Source organism: Rattus norvegicus, chromosome 3 (assembly GCF_021556685.1).
Source record: "Rattus norvegicus strain SHRSP/BbbUtx chromosome 3, alternate assembly SHRSP_T2T, whole genome shotgun sequence".
In the NCBI taxonomy this organism is placed as follows: Eukaryota; Metazoa; Chordata; class Mammalia; order Rodentia; family Muridae; genus Rattus; species Rattus norvegicus.
The window spans coordinates 129,229,926-129,244,739 of record NC_141536.1 but is presented as its reverse complement, the minus strand read 5'-3'; the positions used below and the strand labels follow the sequence as shown (position 1 = coordinate 129,244,739).

The 14,814-nt window shown below is 43.5% G+C and overlaps 1 protein-coding gene across 9 annotated transcripts in view; it reads right to left on the bottom strand.

The window, feature by feature from the left end:
- Window positions 1-14,814, bottom strand: part of Macrod2 (mono-ADP ribosylhydrolase 2) — a 2,026,216-nt gene that overhangs the window by 189,010 nt on the left and 1,822,392 nt on the right.

Sequence of the window (14,814 nt, the reverse complement as noted above, 5' to 3'; positions counted from 1 at the left end):
CACAGCAGCACAGCAGCAGCACAGCAGCAGCAGCAGCACAGCAGCAGCACAGCAGCACAGCAGCAGCAGCAGCACAGCAGCACAGCAGCAGCAGCAGAGCAGCACAGCAGCACAGCAGCACAGCAGCAGCAGCAGTAGCACAGCAGCAGCAGCAGCAGCACAGCAGCAGCAGCAGCACAGCAGCAGCAGCACAGCAGCAGCACAGCAGCAGCACAGCAGCAGCACAGCAGCAGCAGCAGCAGCACAGCAGCAGCACAGCAGCAGCAGCAGCACAGCAGCAGCAGCAGCAGCACAGCAGCACAGCAGCAGCAGCAGAGCAGCACAGCAGCACAGCAGCACAGCAGCAGCACAGCAGCAGCACAGCAGCACAGCAGCACAGCAGCACAGCAGCACAGCAGCACAGCAGCAGCAGCAGCACAGCAGCACAGCAGCAGCAGCAGCACAGCAGCACAGCAGCAGCAGCAGCACAGCAGCAGCAGCACAGCAGCAGCAGCAGCACAGCAGCAGCACAGCAGCAGCACAGCAGCAGCAGCAGCACAGCAGCAGCACAGCAGCAGCAGCAGCAGCACAGCAGCAGCAGCAGCAGCAGCACAGCAGCACAGCAGCAGCAGCAGAGCAGCACAGCAGCACAGCAGCACAGCAGCAGCACAGCAGCAGCACAGCAGCACAGCAGCACAGCAGCACAGCAGCACAGCAGCACAGCAGCACAGCAGCACAGCAGCACAGCAGCAGCAGCAGCACAGCAGCACAGCAGCACAGCAGCAGCAGCACAGCAGCAGCACAGCAGCACAGCAGCAGCACAGCAGCACAGCAGCACAGCAGCAGCAGCAGCACAGCAGCAGCAGCACAGCAGCAGCAGCACAGCAGCAGCAGCACAGCAGCAGCAGCACAGCAGCAGCAGCACAGCAGCAGCAGCACAGCAGCAGCAGCACAGCAGCAGCACAGCAGCAGCAGCAGCACAGCAGCAGCAGCACAGCAGCAGCACAGCAGCAGCAGCACAGCAGCAGCACAGCAGCAGCAGCAGCAGCAGCACAGCAGCAGCAGCACAGCAGCAGCACAGCAGCAGCAGCAGCACAGCAGCAGCAGCAGCACAGCAGCACAGCAGCAGCAGCAGAGCAGCACAGCAGCACAGCAGCACAGCAGCAGCACAGCAGCAGCACAGCAGCACAGCAGCACAGCAGCACAGCAGCACAGCAGCACAGCAGCACAGCAGCAGCAGCAGCACAGCAGCACAGCAGCACAGCAGCAGCAGCACAGCAGCACAGCAGCACAGCAGCACAGCAGCAGCAGCACAGCAGCACAGCAGCAGCAGCACAGCAGCAGCAGCACAGCAGCAGCAGCACAGCAGCAGCAGCAGCACAGCAGCAGCAGCACAGCAGCAGCAGCACAGCAGCACAGCAGCAGCAGCACAGCAGCACAGCAGCAGCAGCACAGCAGCAGCAGCACAGCAGCACAGCAGCAGCAGCACAGCAGCAGCAGCAGCACAGCAGCAGCAGCAGCAGAGCAGCAGAGCAGCACAGCAGCAGCACAGCAGCACAGCAGCACAGCAGCAGCATAGCAGCACAGCAGCACAGCAGCACAGCAGCACAGCAGCACAGCAGCACAGCAGCACAGCAGCACAGCAGCACAGCAGCACAGCAGCACAGCAGCAGCACAGCAGCACAGCAGCAGCAGCAGCAGCAGCAAAAACAGTGCATATTCTATTCCATATTTCTTTTTGTTTGCGTATTTGTTCCTTGAAAATGTAGGTTTACTTCTTTCATCAAGAAACAGGGCCTCTGCTCTCTCCCCTAGAACCTGAGAGAAACTGTTAACGACCTCAACTGACAGAATGAAAATCATGTATAGTGATGCTCTGACTTGCCTTTCATTGCTGCGATAAACCACCATGACCCAAGGGAACCAGGGAAGAAAGGGTTTATTTAAGTTTAGAGCTCTTCGTCCGTCAGGGAAAGAAGCCATGGCAGGAACTGAAGCAGAGTCCAGAGAAAAACCTGTGGCCCTTTGTGGCTTATTTGCTTATAAAACTGTGATGTTATTCTTGGTTGTCAACTTGACTACATCTGGAACTAAAACCTCAAAATAAAGGACACACCTGTGAGGGATTTTTTTTTTCTAAATTTGAAGCAGGAAGACCTGTAATCTGGATTTTTGAGCTAGGGTGACACACATTTAACCCACATCTTTTTGAATTGGGAAGGGACATGTCTTTAATTTAGATCTTGAGGCAGGAAGACACATCTTTAATCTGGGCCACACCTTCTGGAACCAGATACACGGACATGGGAGACAGAAATTCTCACTCTTTGCCTGCTTGCTCTCACTTTACTAGCACATCCATACCTAAACTGGCTTTAAAGCCTAGTTCTTCAGGACTCCAGCAGATACTGAAGATCTGCTGAGACATGCAACCTTGTAGACTGGGCAACTACTGAATTCTTGGACTTTCCATTAATAGCCAGCCATTGTTACTGCAGTCTGCTAGTCACTCTAATAAATTCTCTCTATGTACACACACACACACACACACACACACACACACACACACACACACACAATTTACATGTGTACATATATACTCATAGAATAAATATATATTTATATGAGTATATATGTATAGGTATATTTATATGTATACATTTATAGAATGAATATATAGATATGTATATATGTATATATATGTATCTATATATTCTATAAGCTCTGTTATTTTAGTGAATCTGACTAATACACCAATACGCCAGCAGGATCTTTCCAGGTAAGGCACCACCCATACTTATCTGGGTCCTCCTACGTCAAACATTAATCAAGAAAATAGCCTGCATGGACTTGCTTACAGGCCAATTTAATGGAGGTGTTTTCTCAATTAAAATTCGCCCTTTCCAGTATTTTAATTTGTGTCAAGCACAGGTAGACATGAAGATCACTGAGCGACCAACACAGAGGTACATTGTGAAAGACACACATAGCTGCTGAGAATGGTTTAAAACAAGAGAAAGCCTCCAGCGAGGGGAGAGAAGGGGGTTTAGTCAGTGTATGGTTATAGTGAGGTTTGGAGGCCAAGTTCCAGGAGGTGATGGGGGTTGCTGCAAGAAGAGAACTGGCAGGGTCCCAGTGAGGAACGGGGGTACATTCAAGACTGTGAAGAGTTTAATGAAGGAGACGTTTAAATGATGCAGGTAGAATCAAGGGATCAATGTAGCTTGGTGAAGATCCTCAGAGATCCTTCAGTGGAGGGAGCCATTACCAACTTCAGCACTAGAAATGGTTCAGACCGAGCAACAGCTGCAGGTGGAAAGGGCTACCTGCAAATTTCCTGAAGAAGATGGTGCTTGCTGACTGGACAAGAAGAGCTCTGGTGCTCTTTCTCTGACCCTGAGGGAATCCCTGCAGGTATTGTTCAGGGAAGGAAACCGCACAGTTATAAGAATGAAGCCTGGGGCAGATGGACTGCATCAACTTCAACCGGACATTTTCAGGGAGTCTAACAACGGGCAGTTTATTCCCCATGTGTTGAAGCCCAATGTAACTTAGAAAATGTTTCCCGGTTGTACAAGGAAGCATAATTATATTGAAACTCGACTCCTGGTGTCATTTCTTCCAAGACAGTGGTTTCTAGAGTTACCCACCTGTGCTAGCTTAAAGGCCTGAGTCTGGCCTGGTCTTGGTGATACAGATCGTGCAGAGGCCATTTGAGCTATTAGCTACCCCTGGTCCTGGCTATGGGCAGCCTCTGGCTGTAAGTGCCATTTTGATTTCTCTCCACCTCTGGTCCTGGTGTAGACGCTTGATACTGTCTGACTCAACAGATAACACAGATCACCAGGCTGTTACTGACTTCCAATTCTCAGCTTTCTGGATGGAAGAACAGGCTTTTCATTTTTACCACTGGAAAAATAATCTTGTGTGCTCAAATATTGCCGGTTTCTCTAAAGATCTGTGGACTCAAGGACCTTTGTTCGGTGCTCTCAACATAACTCCACTGGTCTCCTGCAAAATGTTCCCACTATGCTGGCCTATGACTTCTAAACGATAGCCAGACATTTGTTCATTGTCAGGCTAAAACACATGTATGCACACACACACACACACACACACACACACACACACACGCACACACGCACACACACACACATGCACACCAAAACAAAAAAAACTTAATTATTTCAAGTTCCACGCTCACCAAAAGACTGAAATATAAAAGCATGAAATATAAAAAGACTGAAATATAGAAACGTGCAGTTATGCTATAAAAACTTCATTCACAAAGAATAAAAAGGTCCAAAATCCTTCTTAGGAAGCATGAAAAAACAGTCAAGGTAGTGGGTAAACAACCCGAAGCTGGAAGGAGAGAGAGTCTAGGAAAGGGGTCATCGCTTCAAAAGACAGAAGAGGTTGGAGAGTGATCTGATGGTGCAAACAGAGGGGTTGCCTGTGTGGGCCTTACTAAAATACATCTTGATCTTTGTACACAGAACTAGACAGTTGTTTCATCCAGGGACTCATCAACCTGGCAGAGAGCCCAGCAAGAAATAGCAGAATTGCTTCCATCTCACAATGGATCGTGCTGTGTGCTCAGCATTCACTGCCAATCCTGGTGACCTGAGTTCAATCCCCGGGATCCACGTGGTGGAAAAAGAGAACCTAAATTGTCTTCTAATATCAACATGAGAATAGTGGTACCTACGCACACACCCATACGCACACACAGAGAGAGACAGAGAGACACAGACAGACAGAAAGACAGGGACAGAAAGAGATGATGTATTAAAAGAATTTAATGAACTTTGCCAATGTAAAAATGACATTTGTCTCACATGCACTATTTTCATAAAAAATAGAGCTTATAACTACATATTAATGACGTGATTATATCTACTTATGTACATTAACCCCTTGTTAACTTGTTTCATATTTATAATGAAAAAGTAAAATTTGACAGTACGACAGAATGAAGACTTTTAGACACTCTGAATCCCAAACAAATTGAAAGCCTGAGTGCCAGCTTGTGATGCTGCCTCTCACCCTGACACAGATGCTATTCTGGAAAGTTTAACCAAAGCTGGGCAGGCAACTTGCTGTAGTAATTATAACAATACTGAATGTTTTCCAAGAAGACCAGGGATGTGGCAATCAGACACATTCAGAGAGAAGGCTTCATTTCCACATTTAATCACCAAGATCAGCTGATAATGTTTTTTCCAATAGTCACTCATAGAACTGTCACCCCAAACTAATTTCAAAGTATCCATTAAAGTAGGGACAGCTCTTGAAGACTCAATGAATGTCAAATCTAGGTCAATAAGAAATCGTGAATCCATGGCAACATAAATGGATAAGCTAATCAACTAATTAATGAAAAGTTCAAAAAGTAACGTGATGTTTACATGGTTATGGTTTCATTACAGTTTCCTGTAAGATACTCATCAGCTACAGAGCATAAAGTAGCTACCCGGGTAAGAAGCCTCTTAAACACCATGGTAATCAAATGAGCATTATCCTAATGAGGCACACCAAGACCGTGCACATCCCAGAGCACGCTGTAAAGCAAACAGCAGCCCTAGCAACAGCAACAACTACAGCCACAAAACAACAACCAAAACAAGACCAAACACGAACGCACAAATATTCAGTCACTTCTGAGAGAGGACTGCAAAGATACTCAGGTTGACTCCTTGTCATGGAAACAGATAAGCATGAGCTAGAAATAACTATGCATTGCAACTGTCCTACTGTCCAAAAGTGTTAGGAATCCTACAGTCAAATTATATCAGGAGAGCGGTTCCAGGCTGAAGGGCCAGGATCCATGTCAACAAGGATCCATTGACTTTGCAGAGGATCTTTAGCTTATAAAGAACATCACTGGAGAATGGGTGAAACCTTGTTAGGGTTTGAAAGTAGAATTGTGTTAGTGTTCCTGCTGGCTTCATGCTCGTGTGTGTGTGTGTGTGTGTGTGTGTGTGTGTGTGTGTGTGTGTGTTTGCGCGTGCGCACGTGCGTGTATCCATTCATCCTTATAGGTACATGTGGGAGCCAGAATCTTATATCAGATACCTTCCTCAATTGTTTCTACAACTTTAATTTTTGAGAGAGGGTCTCTTACTGAATCTGGAGTGTGATGTTTTGTTTAGGCTGGCTGAAAAGCAAGGCCCCAAGAATAAACCTTGTTTCTGTCCGCCCCCCCTCCAATAATCCCCAAATAATGGTGTTACATGTGTGTTGGAGATTTGAACTCAGGTCCTACCTAGTACTTGCATAGCAAAGCACTTTCCTTTCTGAGCTGCCTCCAGTCCCTGCTTTTGATCTTTCATAAGAGGAATTGCTCATGTTCCTAGAAGATCCTTAGGAATATAGAAATATCTGAAGATGAGGGAGGCCAGATGCTTGGCAACTGACCTCAGATTATTTAGGAAGTAAGTTTGTTTCTGTTTCTTGCTTCCTGTTTTGTAACTGTACTTGTAGATTGTAGGGAACTCTTAGAAGGAATGGTGTTCTGAATCCAGCCTCATGGACTTCCAGAGTTGCTGAAGGGTGGATCTAGTTGCAAAACCTGAAACATCAGCGTTGGCCACAGTGACTGCCATAGACAGAATGAGCAAATCTCCCCAGAGGAGCAGTTTGCAGCAGTTCAGGGGCACGCAGCAAAACCGCTCTGTCTTTCCCCTACATGAGCACCAGCCTCCTTCCCCCCTCTCCATTTCCTCACAAACCACATGCCTTCCTTTACCCTGCCAGGGGCAAAGGGTGTTAGTGCTGAGTGGAGATTTCTCAGGATGGGAGAATGACAAATGATCCCAGTGGATTTGCCAGCTTTTGTGCCCAAGGAGGACAGTGTGACTGAGTTTTTGTGTATCACTCCAGGCAGAGTGAGCCCTAGGGGTGAGCTCATTCCTCTGACTGCCTCTGATGGCTCCAGAGTGACAAGTGACAAGTGTGAGGGAAGACTAGCCACACTTGAACTAGCCAATAGGATACTGTGCCCAGACAATTCAGATATAGGTAGATAATTTTAAGGCTCTCGCTGTTATAGCAGGAAGGCACAGTTTCACTGTGATAGAAAACCGAGATTATGAAATACAAAAGGAAATCCTAATGTGAAAATCCAATACTGTTTCTCTTTGTAAGCATTCCCCCTTTAAAGAAACAAAAAAACCCACACAAAGCAGTTGTCTGTTGAAAAGTTAGTGCCTAATATTACGAGTCCTCAATTGTCCAATTGTCACGGTGCCAGCGTGAAGGTATGGGAGGGACACTCTAATGTTGCAGCCCTATACTCAAGGAATGAGTTTTCAATTAAACAGAGGCAAAGGGATGTGAATGAATAATACTGCATCCTTAGTTCTAGGCTAAAGTAGATGAATTGAGTGTTTAAACAAATATTGTCCAGATAACTCACAGGCATTTATAACACTTTAAAAAGATACCTTTAAAATTACTATAAAAGCTGCTCTGTAGGAATCTATTCAATAGATCTTTTATTCTTTCATTGGCTTACTCAGAATCAACTTTGATGAATTCTTCAAACATGGACGGGGTTTGGTCGCCAGTACCACATGGTGGCTCACAACCATCTGTAACTCTAGTTCCAGAGGACACGATCCACTCTTCTGCTCTCTACAGTTACTGACCATGCAGGTAGTGCACAGGCATATTTGCAGACAAAATGCTCATACATGTAAAATAAAATGACTAAATTTAAAAAAAATTAAGGAAACTTTCCCCCATTTGTCACCAGAGTAGGTGGCCTTATGTGTTTTCAGAAGTTCATGTGACCATAAAAAGCATGACTCAAGAGATTTTAAGCTGAGGATATACACATTTACTGGGCATACAGGAAAAAGCTCACTAAGTATCCATTTTTGTCTTATGTTAATATATATTTTTTAGAGTTTGAGATCTAAAGGAAATGTCATAGATAGCTTAATGGAAGATCATACTGCATTAGAAGAAAAAAAAGTACAAGTTAGCATTCTGTTTCCTAGCTTAAGTTTGTTTCCACTAGCTATCTAGGACAGCTTCCTCCTCTCGTGGCGAGCAGATGAAATCTGAGTAAACAGTACTGAATACTGCTGGCATGAGAGTAGTCATGTCAAGAATCCCAATGCTCGGTCCCACGCAACTGGCGAGGCCTTCCTCTGGTGCACATTTGACAGTGTGTGCAGAAAACCCCTGAGACTGCCCCCCTACAGAGACCTGGGATACCAGCTTGTCTGTATGCGTGTCCACTATTTTTTCCATTTCCCCGTTGCCCTGGTCAGGTCAATCCCAAAGCCATGAAGGTCATAGCAAACCCCTCTTCTTTTCTTCATTTGTTTTTTTTTTCTTTTTTGTTTCCTGACCGTGGCAGTCACTGATGACAGCGACTTCATGATCATCACTTAATAGGGAAGGTGCTGGTTGAAACCAAAAATGTGACAGCAGAAAAGCACCATTCATGAGGACATTAGTGCATGAGAATCCATGGAAAATTCTCTGTGCTCAGCCAGTTTTCCTCGTTAATAGTTTATAAGGTACATACGGTAAGAGGTTACACATTCTGACTTAAAAATATAGTAATTACAACACATTATAGTAAAAGTTATTTAAAACATACGGGGTTGCTTATTTCTGGATTTTTTTTTCATTTGATATTTTTAGACCATGGTTAAACATGACCAAAGTCTCAAAAAGTAAAATCACAGCTGAGCCTAGGGAGTACTGCCACAACTCCATCTGGATGCTGGGACCTGTGCTCACATGTGTGGAGGAGGGATTCTCTGGCACCATCTTCGAGCCAAACTGCAGAGGATTCTACTCATTTTGTATTAAAGGCTACTTGAGCCTTGAGGAAGTACACCCACTTTTGTGTGAAGGTCGTTTGGCTTCATAAACATCTTGAGGGAACTTTAGAGGAGGCCACTCTAGGGTTCTGTCATTCATACTTTGGGGAACACTAAACTAGGAGAACAGGACCCTAGGCAGAAGAGAGAGCCCTGGTTCCAACATCTTACGGGAGGAGGATAGTGAGAGGGCTGACACTATCTCGGCAGCAAGATGTGCTTGACTGCCCATAACTAAAGACCACTTGTCCTTCATTCCCTGACCTAGTCTGTGCCCTCCCTGAAGTTTTAGAAGTAATAAATGGAGGCAGAAAAAAATTCTATTCTATGTGCTTATAAAGATGTTTGGATAAAGTGCTTTCTTGGGAAGCATAATTTGAAGAGGAGATCTGAGGGAGAGAGAACAGATAGTGGGAAGGTCTATTTTTAACTAACGCAGCCGCTTGAGGAAGGGGGTGCTGAGTGAACGACTTAAACAAAATATGAGAGACATCCCAGTGAAATAGGAGGATGAGTCAGTGTGTTTTAAACACAACTGTCATTACAAAATATTTTTGATCATATTAGTAGGGGTTTCAAGGATTAATAAACAAAACGAGTGACTTTTTGTGGGAGGAAACTCTGAGCCAACTAGCTTGAACTTCTGTCCAGTAAATAGGACGCTGGGTGATTTGTATATAGCACCTTGTTCAAGTCTCCCTAAGGTTACACAAAGTCAGGGTTATACCTTTCATTTTAGTGCATGGAAAGATGAGCCCTAGGTTAGAAAAACTTCCCTAAAAGGAAACCAGCATTTGAAAATGCAAGACATCTGCTCATATTTTCCTCATGTATTTATGTGTAGAAGGGATATATATATATGTGTGTGTATATATATATATATATCTTATCAACAACCTATGTGGAATAGGTGAGAGATTGGTGCCGACAATTGACAACGACAATAGGCATGTTAAACTCGAATGCCTCTCATTCAAACAAGACACGTGGCTCCTCTCCCCTGACAAGCTCCGCCTTCTCATTGTAGAGAAAGCAATGATGCTGAACTTTTCTAAGTTTGATTTGGAACATGAGTGCTAATCCTGCATCATGCCCGAAGTTGCATGGAATGGGTAACTGGGCCGGGGGTGGGGGTGGAGCAGAGCCTATAAACCAAATGGATCGTTGGCTGTTTCTGCTGACAGAGGCAGGCTCCAAGTGGTCCCAGATCATGGCTAATATAGAGTAAATTGGAAGCGAAATGGTCGTGGAACATTTATTGAATTCTCATTTTTTTTTTTGCCACAGAAATTTGGTTTGTTTAAAGTCACAGCATTTTTAAATCTACAGGGTGAAACAAAGCTTTTCTTTGTGAGAAAGCTGTTGTCCTCGTTTCTGCTTCTCAGAGCTGGTCAATCACTGAGCTCCTTTGAGTGATGGCAAAGTCAGAATTATGACTGCCTGATTTTACCCTTCACTGCACTTGTCAAAAAAATTAAATTAAAGATCATGCTTATGAATATAATGCATGAACTGCTGGATGGCATTCCGAAAGATAGACTGCCCCTTCCATCTAACCACTCACCAAACGGCATGTCATACAATACTCTAATATGCAAAGGAAATAATAGCGCCGAGAGGAAATTCTGCCTCTCAGGAAATATGAGGTACATGTTGAAGGACTCAGAAAAAATTATTTTAGTAAAACTTAATAACTCTAATGCTAACAGAATATTCCAACTAATATGCTTTCTTATTTCCAAAAATGTTTCTACAAAGAATTTCACCAGACTGAAGAGACCATTCATATTTTAATGTGCAATACAGCACTGATTTAGGATCACACAAGAGTGAGATTTCCTGAAAAGGGAGCATCCCTGCACACTTGCTGAATAAGCCCTGTAGATGCAACTGCAGGGCAGGAGTCACAACCATAGTGCAGCATGTAAAACTATGATGGAGAGGTGGCAGCAGTCCAGGGAGTTTTATAGATGGAAATCTGATTTTATAAATGTGTGTATATATAACATATGCATGATATATTATATATCATAATTCAAGCATACATACGTTTACACAAACATTTCCCTCTGCCAAGATAATTTCTTGGGTCAATTTACACACACACACACACACACACACACACACACACACACACACAGATAAACAAACCACAAACCATACTATGCATTTGTACTAAGGATATTATGTATATGTATACTAATAGGTAGGCATGCATTTATAATATAGTTGTATGTTTGTGCTATCTCTATTTTTTTAAATAAATGTTCCATGTAATTTCTGGATGATTATTGGGTTCAGCTAAGCCTTCTGAACCTGTTGGGTTGGGGTGAAGTCCTGGTGTGTACATGTCATACATATCCCCCTGGTGATGCCAATGATGCAGATGAGGTCTGTTTGGGTCACGATGAGCCGAAGATGTAAGGCATAGAGAGGCCATGATTGGGTCATGAGTATAGTGGGAAATTTTCCCACATCAGCTTTAACGTTAAATATAGTCTATGCAATTACTCATGCATAAACATGAGCAAATAAAACTGTTCAGTCAGATATGTCTTTAAAGTCCTCCTAAATTGGTATCTTCAGAAATTTCAGAAAGCCAGATGTAAATAAAGAAGCTCATAAACCGAATGTAAAATTTCCTGTAGATGAAAGTCCAAGAAAATGCCAAAAAGAAAACGAAGAAGGAAATTATCATAAACATAACCATATAGAAGTAAAAGCCAAAGGAAGGCACAGGTAGTGAAACCTGGCACAGAAGTGGTCTCACGCAGTGAAACCAGACACAGATTACAGAAAGTGGTATGTTAAGACACTGTTCAGCTAAACGTATTTGCAAATAAAATTAAAAAAAAACAAAGCAGGGGGTACTGTCATGAGAAATTAAGTGAACTAAACATCACATTGATAGGAATCATTAGAAAATTAAAAAAAAAATGTAATAACAGACTTGAAAATTTACCCAGAAGGCATCTGAAAAAGAAGAGAGAGAAAAAAGAAGGGTGTGCGTGTGTGGGGGGGCAAGTGAGGGTTGGGGGAGTGGGGAGAGTGGAGACAGTGGGAGCACAACATTGTTAGAATTCAGAAAGTATTGAGAAATGATAGACAGCAGTAATAGGGTAATATTTCAATTATCTTGTGAGAAAAAAGTTAGGAGTTGGAATGAACAAACTTGTCATTAACCATGTGTGTGTGTGTGTGTGTGCATATGTGTGTGTGTACATGTGTATGTGTATGTAATGTATGTTTAATACATATTAATCATAACATAACAATATATTAAATTACTTATATTACTAAATATTAAGGGCATTAAATTACATTGATGTTAAAATATATTAACATAATTGAACATTGTACATTTATTAATATAATATTGGTATATCACATATTAAACAATTGTTAAGATGTGTCAGCTTATGGGTGTATTACCAGATGCTATGAGTTCAATTAGTGGTCCAAAACTGCCAATAATATTATTCATGGCATGATATTGCCATGTAGGCCTGAGCTATCAGTCAAATAGTTTTGTTTTTGTAAAACCTTTTGTATTAAAAAGTTCAATTGTAAAGGTGTAGTCAGAAAGTGATTTATTTACTAAAATACTTAAGCTCCATTTAAAGCTATAATGGCATTAACTTAAATTCCTCTTATACAAAACTCGTGCTGGGGCGCACAAACACACTTCAGCATTTAAAAGCACATCCTGTGTTTTCCAGAGGACCCAAGTTTGGGCCCCATGTGAGCACGTCTGGATGCTTACACTGCCTGTATCTCCATCTTCAGGAAGCCGACACTCCTGGCCTCCGTGGGTACTCACACAAGCAGATACGATTGTAAAAATATTAAAAATAATTTCCAAACTTTCGAGGGGGAGAGGGTTATGTCTGCTATGTCGTTTCCAAAGGAAAATACATGACATTAAGGGACTGCATGGACTTAGGTTTGTTTAAGAAATGTTTGTAGCTTTTGTTTATTAAAAAAAAAAAAAGCAAGCAAGCCTGGTACAAAGAAACTTCTGAATTCTGAATCTAAATACAGTTATGATTAAACAGAGAACCCGGTGAGTTTGTTTCCTTTGACCCTTTCAAAGGATGTGTGCTGATAACCACCTATCACCGTGGGTCTGGGAAGTCAAGCAGGGAACTAAGGGAAGAGAACTGATAAATAAAATGGCGGAAGTATTTGGAAGGAAGGTGGAGAGAGAGCACTAAGTGGGGAACTATCGCAAGCTTTAAGCCAGCAGCACACGGCAGAAATAAGGACTGTGGCCTGTACTGCAATGTGCTCCCGAGCCAGGGACCAGTTCTCTGAATTATGAGGGGAATGAAATGTATGATCAGTGCTGTGTGGGTGCAGGTACATCCACCATTGTCAAAACAGACACGCCAACAGAAAAGAGACATATCGCCATCAATCAGCCCCCGCTTGTCTGATTCACTTCCTTTTCTCATCCTTTCTCTGGGATTTACTAATTTTATTTGCCTTTGAGGCTGTCATAGGGCTAAAGCATAATCCCCATGTTTGTAGAGTAACTAGTGTTTACATTTCGTCATGATAATGTCATCAGAATGTCCCTGGTAACAAGCATACTTAGATTATCTTCCTAAGTTAAGACTCAGAGCCAATTCTCAGATGATATATTTGGAGGGGGAAACTGTACCACTGAGTCATATTAGGATTAGGAGATGTTATTTCCTGAACAAAGCAACTTTATGAGGAAGTAAAAAAAGAATCTTTAAGGAGTCACAAGGAGTAGCATGGGAGAGTAAGTCACAGCATGTCTATATTTTATACTGACAATAAACTCCAGCTTTGGAAAGTCACCTTCAATGGAAACTATGCATAGGTCGGCAACCATCTTGCAACGGGTAGCCTCTCCCGGAAAAAAACAAAACAACAACTATAGTTTTGTCACTAACTCTGCAAAAGCTTCATCTTCAGAGATCACCTAGAAAATGATGAAGTTAAAGTGAGAAGTATTCTCTCACGAGTCTCCTCCTCAGATACTGTCAAGGCTGGCAATCTGAGGCAAGGCTGAGCCACTGGCCTTCCCCAGGATTCTAAGTGTTCTGTAAATTGTTCTAACTACCTAACCACATTTTATCGAGTGAAGACAGTGCTTAGCCTAGCACGTTTCTGACAGAAATGGTTACAAGGGTGACTATCCTCACTAACAAAATACATCTCCTCATTCTAGTCATTACCATTTGTAGGAAATGCTCATCCTCCAATCCTGGGACCACCCTCTGCTGTGCCCTTCCCATTTCTCTCTCTTTAGCGAACCTGGGAGAAGGGAGAGCCCCGGTTCACCTTGATCTCAACTTCACTTGCCAACAGAGAAGATCTGCCCCAAGATTTGGCCTATTCTGTTTTGCATGTATTGAGGTCATCAATTCAAAAGCGAAAGCCAGCATGAGAGACCAGTCTGGGGCAGCTTGGACAGATGCTTTCTGCTCTGTCTGCATTATGGATGAAGCCAGTATCTGGATCCCACCTTTCTTAGTGCTCTGCCTTCTCAGCTGGGTCTAATCTGTAGGAGGGTGAGAGCATGGCTATTATCTAACAGCTGGTTCTGAACATGTGTCAGGATGCTGCATGGTCATGGAGGTGTGCTCCTTCAGCTCTCTTTTCTAGCAAGAACTTGTAGCTCTGTTAGAAGCTGTCTGATGGCATCCTGTGGCCACACTTACAGATGCATGCTAGGGATCAGCATTTAGCTGATACTGATGTTTGCAGTGGTGATAGAACAATGGGAAAGCTAGAGGCCAGGCACTCCTGCTTAGGGCCAGGCTCCTCTGATGTCAGCACTTGCTCCAAGCCATCCTAGATTTTCTCAAGCTGCAGGAAACTTTTCCTAGCTAATTCCCCTTCCTTCACTCTCTCCTTTCACCTGCTCATGCTCTGTCTCCCACTCCTCTCCTTTGTAATCTTCACAACCTTCCCTTTGATAAATACATGCTTCTCCTTCCAGAGGGGAGAAAAAGATTGTTCA